The sequence below is a fragment of the Galeopterus variegatus genome, unplaced genomic scaffold, assembly GCF_000696425.1.
Source record: "Galeopterus variegatus unplaced genomic scaffold, G_variegatus-3.0.2 Scaffold1618, whole genome shotgun sequence".
Lineage (NCBI taxonomy): Eukaryota > Metazoa > Chordata > Mammalia > Dermoptera > Cynocephalidae > Galeopterus > Galeopterus variegatus.
The window spans coordinates 131,863-143,171 of NW_007727729.1; positions in this window are offsets into that span (position 1 = coordinate 131,863).

Consider the following 11,309-nt stretch of genomic DNA (forward strand, 5'->3'; position numbering starts at 1 on the left):
ACCACAGTAGTTTTGTACATGTTTATAGGACTTGGAATGCACAATGACAATTTATGATTGGTCAAAATTTGGGGAGAAACTTATGGGATGAGGTTTAATTGGGCAAACTCCAGCTCCTATTGCTGTAGTTGGTCTTCTGGTCAAACTGATAGTCACTATATCTCTCCTCTGCCACCCATTAGAGACTGCCCTTCCTCCAGCTAGAACTTTTGAGGTGCATGTAGCTGGATGGTAGATTGACATCAATTGTCTATTTCATCTTGACCACCTGGTTGTTTAGTGCCCCTTCCGTAGTGGATTCTCTCTGGTGTCGTACAAAAAAAGATGTTAAACATTTTGCTCATCCCCATAGGTCTACTTACCTGACATTTCCCCAGACAGCCTTGCCACATATTCCAATTTTTATCTTTTGAGGCTCCCAACTAACTAGCTGAACTATTCGCTGTTGCCCATGAGACTATAAATATTCTTTTCTCAAGGCACTTCTCTCTTCATACAAAGTAGATGACCAGACACCCTGTCTGTAGTTTGATGCGTTAACAAGGTTTCCCCTCACAACTTCTCTCTTGGCCCCCCAAGTGGGGCTGTCGTGTAATATCCTCAGTACTTGCTACTCCTGGCTCATATGTTCAGATGAACATAACACCATCAATGGCAATGGGTTGGTCTGTAGACTGTTGAGATATAGTCCAGATTCCCTTGGGTAATACCATGAATAAATGCTGTGAATATAAACTGTTTCTGATCAATTTTTTGCTGGGTATTAAAAAGAATACATTCACCAGATTGCTATTCACATACTGCACACCAGAAGCTGTATTAATTAATGTTCTCGAGTAAAGGTACAGCACCCAGCACAGTAGCTGAAACTAAGGCCATCACTCATTAAGTTTATGGTAGTCCACTGACATATGTAGTGATCCATCTTATTTTTGCAGGAGCCAGATTGGTGAATTAAATGAGGATATAATGAGGATCAGCAACCTGTATCTTTAACTCTTTGAGAGTAGCATGAAACTGTCATTCCCCTCAGGATATTTAATTTAGCATTTTGGCTGGGAGGGTTAGGGCAATTTCAGGGACTTATGGCCTTTTCCTATCATAATAGCTTTCACTCTATTATAACAGCTTTAATCCTAAGTCAGGGAACCAATGTGAGAACTTTGCCAACTGCCAAATATGTCTACTTCAATGATACATTTGAGAAATTTGAAATCACCACAAAATTCTCTCCTGTGATTTGCACCGAGGTGGAGATAGCTACACTCCCATGGCTTGTGCACTCTTCAAGTCAGCAGAAATGGCACCATGGGGACACAACCAAGGTTTATCTCCTGTGCTCTGCAGAGGGACTGCCACTGCTGTCTGTAGTGTATGTGGGCTCACTGGAGCTGAACAAGGAATGCCTGGTCGAAATGCAGGAAACACCATGCAGGTAGTGCTGGGAAGCAAGCACAGAGGGTCCATGGGTACCCAAGGTCCCTACTTTGAAACTGTTTTGTCCCCCAGGTCCTAATTCTACAGGCCCATGATGGGAAGGGAAGCCCCAGTAATCTTTGAAATGCCTCCTGAGTCCCTCTTCCATTTTGTGAACAATAGGCTCTGGCTTTTGTGTAGGTGGCTGAATAATCTCTTTATCAGATTGGCCACACACCCTTGGTGAATTGGCCACACCCATGGTGTTCTCTTTGGAACACACTTTCTCATTCCTTTCCATATAAATAGGCTGGGAATTTTTCAAATTTTAAAAATCTGTTTCCCTTTTGGTTAAAAATTTTGTGTTAAGTTGTTTCTCTCTTTTCACATTTTACTGTAAACACTCAAAATAGGGTAAGTGATACCTTCAACACTATGCTTAGAAATTTCTTCAGTTAAATATGCTGTTTCATCACTGAAGTTCTACCTTCTACAAGACACTTGGACATGAGCACAATTCAGTTAAATTTTTTGCCATCTTTTAAGAAGATCAACTTTCCTCTGGTTTCCAATAACATGTTCTTCATTTCCATCTGAACCCTCATCAGAATGGCCTTTACCATTCATATTTATAGCAACATTTTGATCATCATTGCATGTGTATTCTCTAAGAATATCAAGGCTTTCTACAGCTCCTTGTTTTTCTGAACCCTCATCAGAATCATCCTTAACAGTCAATGTAGAATTTTTCTAACATGCACCTCAGAACTGTTCTAACCTTTACCCATTACCCAATTCAAATCTGCTTTCACATTTTAGATATTTGTTTCAATAGCACTCATACTTCTCAGTATCAATTTTTGTCTTATTTCATTCAAGCTACTATAACAAAATACCTTAAACTGGGTAGCTTATATATAACAACAGAAATGCATTTCTCACAGATATTGAGGCTGGGTAGTCCACAATGAAGGTACCAGCAGATTCAATGTTTGGTGAGGATCTGCTTTCTGGTTTATAGATAGCCCCTTCTAGCTGTGTCCTTGCATGGCAGAGGGGCAAGGCAGCTCTCTCTGGGCCCTCTTTTACAAAGGCACTTATCCCATTTAGGAAGGTGGAGCCATCATAATCTAATCACTTCCCAAAGCTTCCACCCCCTAATACCATCACATTGATGATTAGGTTTTTAGCATATGAATTTGGGAGGGACACAAACATTCAGACCATAAGACAATTCTTTAATATATATATATAACAATCATATTTTTATTATTCTTGTATAGGATTTTAAGTTGTGTTTTCCAAGAAATTCAGTCATTTCATCTAAATTTTCAGATTTATTGGCAGAAGGTTGTGAATACTCTCCTTTTATTATCATTTTAATCTTTATAGGATCTGTTTTGAAGTCCCTTTTTAATTTTTGATATGGATAATTCACGTTCTTTTTTTCTTACTCTATCTTGCTAAGGATAATCAATTTTATTATGTAGTAATCATTATGTAGTAATTCTTCCTTAATTAACATTACTTTAATATTACTGTAACTACATAAGTCATAGTTTTTAGGGAGGTTCATATTGCCTGGCATATATTTTCCCATTATTTAACTTTTAACTCTTTTGTGTCCTTATACTTTGTCTCTCCAAGTCTCATATCTAAGCAGCATACAGTAAATTTTTTTTAATTATCATTTACTCTGAAATTGACAGGGATTTAATTGGAGCAGATAGTCCATTTATATTTAATACAATTATTGATATAATTTGTATATATCTAGTATCTTACTATTTGCTTTTCCTTAGATAAACCTATTTATATGCTCCTATTTTCCCTCTTCCTTGACTTCTTTTATTAATCACTTTTATTATGATCCTCTTTTCTACCCTCTTCAAGTTGGTAGTTATACATTTTTCTACTATTCTTTTGCTTATTCTAGATATTACAATACACATCCTTGACATTTATACTTCAAACTATGAAATCACTAAAGTTCAAAACCTGATTTTACTAAGGGCATATGGATCTTTCTTCAAACAATTAGTTCCTCTTGTACAGAACGTTAAATGTGAAGTTTATATCCTAGTGTAAAATTCATTCTGACAGCAGTAGTAGCAACAACAAAATCTAGTTATTATGGCTATTGGTGACAACCCACAGCATCCAGTTCTCAGTACCACTGTCAGCTTTAAGATCCTCACCAGAGAATTGCTTTAGAATGATTTTGCCCGTATCTCTCCCCAACATTCCTCTTGGTTCCTGCTCAGTTTTCAAAACTTATTTTCCAGTTTTTCTTGAATTTTATGAATTTTCCAGTAGTTTTTAAAATGACTTCTTTTTTCAGTAAGCATCAGTTCTTGATTAGTACAGGTAGAGTTAAGAAAAATGTATTGCTAAAATTAACATAATATTTAAGTGGGGATGAGTTACATTAAAAGCAGTAATTATGTAGGAAAAAATTTATAAAGTGTAGTTTTTAATTAAAAACAAATTATTAACAAAGTTAGGACAAAAGTAACAAATAGAAAATATTTGCAATGATAAACAAATGGTTAGTATACTTAATAGGTAAAGAGATAAAGGAACAAATTTTTAAATGATGAAATACAAATGATCCATAAATTTTTGATAAAATATTTACCTCAAGAGTAATCAAATAGACTCAAACTATACTATATTTTTAACCTTTCATGCTGATAAAAAGAGTAAAATTATAGCAACCAATATTGGCAAAGACATGCAGAAACTTTTTTTTTTTTTAACTGTGCTAAAGAAGTGCAAATAGCTCCAGCCTTTCTGGAATTCAACCATATTAAAAGCCTTAAAAACGTAAACACATTTTTGAGAGAAAATACAAATGTAGAATAAAAAATAAGAATGTAGACTCCAAAACTAGTTGGCTTGGATTAATATGACACCTCTGCACTTAAAGACTGCAGAATCTTGAGCAAGACACTATACTTTATTCTTTTTTTTTTTTTTTTTTGTCTGTTTTCATGTCCGGCAACGGATCGCAACCCTCAGTGTCGCGCCCGTACCGGACCGGGACCGGCAACGGGATCGCAACCCTCAGTGCTGCGCCCGCACCTCGCTCAGCCAGTGAGCGGGAACCGGTCTGTATGTGGGATCCGAACCCTTGGCGGGAGCGCCACCGCACTTCCAAGCAGCGCACTGTAGCAGTGCACCACTGGGCCGGCCCGATACTTTATTAATTTTAACAAGTATGCTTAAATATTTCTCAAAAGTTAACTGACAGTGTTTATTTTCTCTTTTAATGGTACATAATAATAGTACTTTTTACACTTGGCCATTTCAATTCAATCAATGTTGTCTTGAATTCTATACATGTTAGTATCTTAGTACCTACCTCACAGGGTTGTTGTGAGGATTAAATGAGTAAATACATATAAAGCAAGTATTGAATGAATCCAATTAAAACACTTGGTAAGGTATTATTATTATCATTCTGCAACCATACTTCCAGAAATCTTAGCTTAAAAAATAATTAGAAAAAGATGTATGCATAAGTATATTCAAGACAGTGATTTGAATAATAGATTTTTAAAAAGAAGCAATCATAATATACAACAAAGATTGGTTAAATAAATGATAGTAATATATGTGGTAATCATATATATTCCTAGTAAATATGTTAATTTCTTTATTGCTAGATGTTCACAGTAGATGGTTATGTTTTAAAAAAGGTTACAAACCACATAAGTGGACACTTCAAAACATTTATGGAAAGATTTGTGCTATCTTTTAATTCTATTTTTCCACAAATTTTTTGAAGTACCTCATATATAACATAAAATAATTTTGTAAATAAATTGTGTATGTGTGTATATATATTCATGTACCTATTCTTAGAAAAACAATTTGAAATATATATACATGAAGAGAGAGACTTCTAATTAGTCATATATTATGTCACTTTTTTTCCTTATTTATACTTTTAAAACTTTCTCTAATGAATCTGCATTACTATAACAACAAAATAATAATAATTTAAGTAAGTACTTTTTACAAGTTTCTTAGTGTATGGTAAAAAAATATCTTTGGCTCAATTTGGCAGAAAACTAAAGATTTGAAAATTCATTCATGGATCTTAACAATACAAAAGAAAAAGGACTTTACTCTTAGGTACTCTTTACCATCTCTCACATTCCTGTGTCCTCACAGTTCCAGATACAAGTGACCAGTTAATATTTGTTGAAGGATGAAAAGGAAAAACGGGAATCACAAAATATTTGATAAATTTGGGAAATTAAAATTTTAGATGAAAAGTAAAAAATTATTTTAAAAGCAATAATGTGGGACAAATATTCATAACAATGAACAAATGCTTAGTGTGTTTACAAAGGAAATAAAGGTTCTGCTTTAAGAAGAGGATCGGCAACTATACAAACACTCTTAATGTTAGCACTTCTGTGATACTAACTCCTGTATGATCATGTGCAGTTCAATACTTACTTACACATTTTGATCAGAAGCATCTAGGCCCTTCCTCTATGATATTGTGAAGAATGCTGATGTAAGAAAAATTAATATGAACAAATTCTAACATCGTTCAATCGCTGCCTTGCTAATGTTAACTTTATTTCATCTCTAGCACTAGCATTCATTTTGTTGATCATTGAAATGATTATCTGGCCTTATTTGTAAAAGATTCTTGGCAAATTCTTTGCTAACCATATTTGTCACATTTCCCAGGTAGTGGTTAACCTATTTAGTGTCAGAGAAGTTGTAAAAACTAGCAAATGTAAATGTGGGGTGAGAAGAGATCATTGAGAAAATATTGCTTATTAAAAAATTTATGATACTGTGGGAAATCACAAGGAAGTGAAAGAATTCGGTAGATGAGATGTGTCTGTAGTGTTAATTATCAGAACGAAAGGAAAAAGCCATTATATCTTTCGACACACCTTATTTGCAATTTTATATTTTATGTACTTTTGTATGTAAAGGGATTGAAAAATAGCTCAATGAAGCGGAGAAGGGGCACAGAGTAATTAATGAACAGGCTTCAAAGAGGAATTTGTTTATGGCTCACTTGTTTTTGTTTTCGTTCTCATTTACCAAATACTCGTTGATCCAAAAAATAAAGAAGCACCACAATTACAGACTGGGTGAGTGCTACAAAGTATCTACACAGTGTGCTTGCATAGAAATAACAGCAGACACTGGAGGTGAACTGTGAACTATACAGAGAATGTTATGGAAGTCTTTTGGGCAGAATTAGCTTTTAAGTGGAAACCTGAAAAATAAGTAGTCAGCCATGCAAATTGCCAGGGGCACAAGGTCCAAAGCAGAGATTACAGGAAGTGCAAAGACCAATGTTGCAAAGGGCCTGGCCTGTTCTTAGAACAGGCAGGAGGCTAGTGTATCCGGAGTACAAAACCAAAAAGGAGCTGATACCTACAGGTGGAGGGTCAAATGTCAGGGCTGGTTGAAGAAGATATGATTAATTTTGAAGAAATTATCTTTTGAATTTAAAAAGGACTTCATTATACAAGTAAAAGGTAAGCCCATATTTCCATGTTTGCACCTTTTTAAATTTCAAATGTGCCCTATCAGATCTACAAAATAAGTAAAGTGAAAAACAGCAAGATATAAAACTGCATGCCATCAGCTACCTCTGGTTGCACAGATTATCCCTGGAATGATGTGCAAGAAACTGATAATGATAATTCTCCCAAAGAAGGAAACTGGGTGGCTAGAGAAAGGATAGAATGCCTGTTTACTGTTCATGCTATCATTTTGTATCTTACCAGTTTGTGTCATAGACTTGAATTAAATTTGAGGAAAAAGTATAATTATTTTTAAAATTAAAAATGTTAATTATGTTTAAACATTTTGTTATAGAGATTTAGTCCAAACTTGCTTTATTTTGTTTTGATTTCCCATTGGTCTCTTTGAGGATAAAGGCTTTCGATGCAATCCAAGAGATGTAATCTCTCCTTTAAAAAGTATACTCTCCTATTGAAGATCCTTTGGAATCTCAAGGTAATTTCACTGCTTTAATTTTTTTTATGCTAATAAACTTCTGACCACAATATAGTAAATCCAGCAAAATCACACGTTCTTCAACTGTCTTGCCTGTGAAATGAGAGAGTACGGAGCTAGATGATTTACAGGTCCATTGCAGTTCTAAATTGCTGTGATTTTTGCAGTTCCTCCATTCATTCATCAAGGATTTAATGATTCCTAATATGAACCAACACTATGCTATGCATTATGTAATCAAATATGTGTTCTGTGATAGACAGTGGTTATGTTCTCTCAGTATTTTTTCTCCACTTCCATAGTTGTAGTATTTTGAGTGGGTAAAAATTGACAGCCAACGTAAGGCTCCATCTTCCAGCCTCCAAACCAGTGTGATGGAAGTGATGGATATGTCAAATTCTGGATCTTGCACCTCCCCCTCGCTTTCTCCCTTTCCTCTTACTGGCTGTAGATGTAATGAAGACTATTTTAACTTCTTGAATAGTATGTGTCTTAGTCCATTTTTGTGTTGCTATAACAGAAATACCTGAGACTGAGTAATTTATGAAGAACAGAGGTTTTTTTGGGTTATGATTCTGGGACAGCTGCAACAGGTGCGGGCCTCTGGCTGCTTCTACTCATGGCGGAAAGCTACAGGCAGCCAGTGGATACAAGCAGACCACATGGCGAGAAGAAGTGAGAGAGAGAGAGAGAGAGAGAGAGAAAGGAGGTGCCAGGGTCTATTAAACAACCAGCTTTTGTGGGAACTAACAGAGCAAGAACTCACTCATTAATCCCCCCACTCCAGGGAGAGTGTTAATCATTTATGAGGGATCTGCCCCGATGACTCAATCAGTTTCCAACACTGCCACACTGGGGATCAAATTTCCACATGAGTTTTGGAAGGGACAACACATCCAAGCTCCATCAGTATGTAACATGAATAAGAAGAAATACACATTTTTCAGACTGGCCAATTTCAGAACAACTATTATAAATGGCAAGCTAGAACAACTATTATAAATGGCAAGATGGAAGCTATATTTAGAGAATAGAGGAGATAAACAACGAAAGGACTATATGTTCTAACATCGTGGAGTCCCCATGTCGATTGTGAACTGCTTATGATCAATGAATGAGAGAAAACCTATCTTGTTATTTTCATTTGCTGATTTGTTTGTTTTTATAGCAAATTAATGGTATCCTAATACAGGGTCCCTGCCTCAAAGGAAGTCACAATCAAGAGAGAGAGGAACATGTTAACGAATGATTGCAACATAAACCTGCAAGTGCTTTAATAATGGTACACACTGAATGTTCCAGAAAAGAAGAGTCAACTCTGCTTAAGGAAATCAAGAAAATGTTCACATAAAGTGCCATTTAGCTGGGTCTTAAAGCATAAATGATATTTTTCTAGATATAAAAGAAGACAAGGATACTCCTGGAAGAGAAAATAGAATTTAAAAATCCCCAAGTTTTGACAAGACATGTCTTGCATGAAAAATATTGAGGAGCTCATTGTGACTGACATTTGAGTTATAGAAAGGGAGAATGGCATTCCTTTAGATAATGTGGAGCCAGAAAGATTCATAAACAAGAGAGTGATAAACAAGAGAGTGACACCATCAGACTTGTTTCTCAGGAAGTTAACTCTCATGGCAATTTGAAAGAAGATGGATTGGATAACAAGAGGTATGTGGGAGCAAGACTAATTTTAACTTCGTGGATAGAATGTAACTTGAATAAGAAGACGTACATTTTTCAGAGTGGCTGATTAATTAGTAATAATATAAAGAAAACTAATCTTAACCATCTTTCTTGTTTATTCTGTATTTACATCTTAAAAGAGTGGCTGATCAATTAGTAATAATATAAAGAAAACCAATCTTAACCATCTTTCTTGTTTATTCTGTATTTACATCTTAAAAATACTAGTGGACACCTGTGAAATTTAATAAGATTATCATTAACAGAAGTAATTAATATGAATGAAAACTTAATTCATATGTCTTTATACACATACACACCTATGTATAAGGGAGACAGAGAGAGAGAGAGGTGGATATAATGGGGTTTCACATGCTTGTTTATATATGAATAACATTAATAAGTGAATTTCCAGGAAAAATTTACATATGTTCTGATCTGTGTGTGGGTGGAAGGCAGAACCAACCTAATAATTGATCTGTCCTGTCAGATAAGCATTCCAAGAGAAGACCAATTACACTAAGACCAAATTATGCTTTTCAATTACACAGGTGAATCAATCCAACTCAACATGTCAAAGCATAAAAAAATGTTTTAGAAAAGACAGGCAACATACTAAATTTCCCTACCCATTACCTAGAAGTAAGTAGTACTCAGAAAAGTAAAATGTCATTCCGTCAACATCTGTGAGCTTATGAAGGTTTCCTAACCCCATCCATCAAGGTGACTTCCATTTCACTCTCAAATATTTCCCTAAAACACATTACCTTGTGAATTATCTTTGAAATGCTTTTGAATTTGAGAAAATAAGGCAACAATAAAATAACAGCATGCATAGACTCATCAATGTTCCCAGTATATATAATCTCATCTTTCTTTTCCTGTATTTTATGTTTCATTTTATATCTTACTTTTCTGAATTAGGGTATGTGATGCATAGGATAATGGTTAATGCATTGAAATATGTAATACCAAAGAAAATAGGTTTTAAAAAAAATTTGTCTATGATGTTGTGATGCAAAAATTGAGGGTTAGTATGGAGTGAGGTGAAGTAGGAAAAGTAGATTGGGATAGATTGTGCAGAATTCTTAAACCTATGTAAGATTTTGGTCTTTATTGATAACAAGGGGATAACAGTGCAGAGTTCTAAGAAGAGTATTATAATCACATTTGCATTTCTTAAAAGATTTCTCTGTCTCCAGTTGGGCAAATGGATTGCATGGTTATGACAAGAAGAAGGAAGGGCAGATAGGAAGCTCTGATAGGGAGAAAATGGTAGCTTCAACTAGGTTGTAGTAATAGCAGAGAGAAGTGGACACATTCTACATATTTAGGAAGTCAAATTGACAGGACTTTGTGAGGAATTAGAGAAGGGGGATGAGGAATGGAGAGAAATTGATGATTATAATAATATTGTATATTAACATGGCAATTTTTTATTCACAAAACACTTTTTTATTTATTTTACTCGGCTCTGACACTAAGGAAGAAGTGACAATTGTTATTTCTCTCAATTTTATAAAGGAGTAGACGGTTAACAAGAAGACCTAAGTGACCAAACCAGGGTCAGAGTCTTATTCAGCTGTTAATATTTGGAGCTTGTACTTGAACTCAGAAACTCTTTCTTCAAGTTCAGGATACTTGCTTTTGAAAATCCACCCGTCTGACCTTTTATGAGAAGCTAGTCCCTGAAAAGGCCCTTGGAACAAAATTGGGTACTAATTTATCTATTCACCTCTCAATTCTAATCTCTCTGGGCAATGAGCCCAGTTGATTTGGCAGGAACTTCAAAGCAAAGAAAAGCAAGGCCACAAGTCACACAGCATTCAAAAGAGGTGGGGAGCAGGGCAGGGGGTGGGCAAAAGAATTAGGAAAAGAAAAACAAAGAACGCTTCTGCACCACAATCAGCCCTAGAAGGAGTCATAACTGGAATAACAATAGAATTAACTCCTCTCTAAAGCAGCAAGTTCAAATTCCAGTTACCCAAAGCATTATTTTCAGGCATATGGGCCAGTGAGTTTGCTTCTGCACCACAATCAGCCCTAGAAGGAGTCATAACTGGAATAACAATAGAATTAACTCCTCTCTAAGGCAGCAAGTTCAAATTCCAGTTACCCAAAGCATTATTTTCAGGCATATGGGCCAGTGAGTTTCTTATAAAGAATGGTAAACACTGTAAGACTTTTTGCTATTAGCACAATTG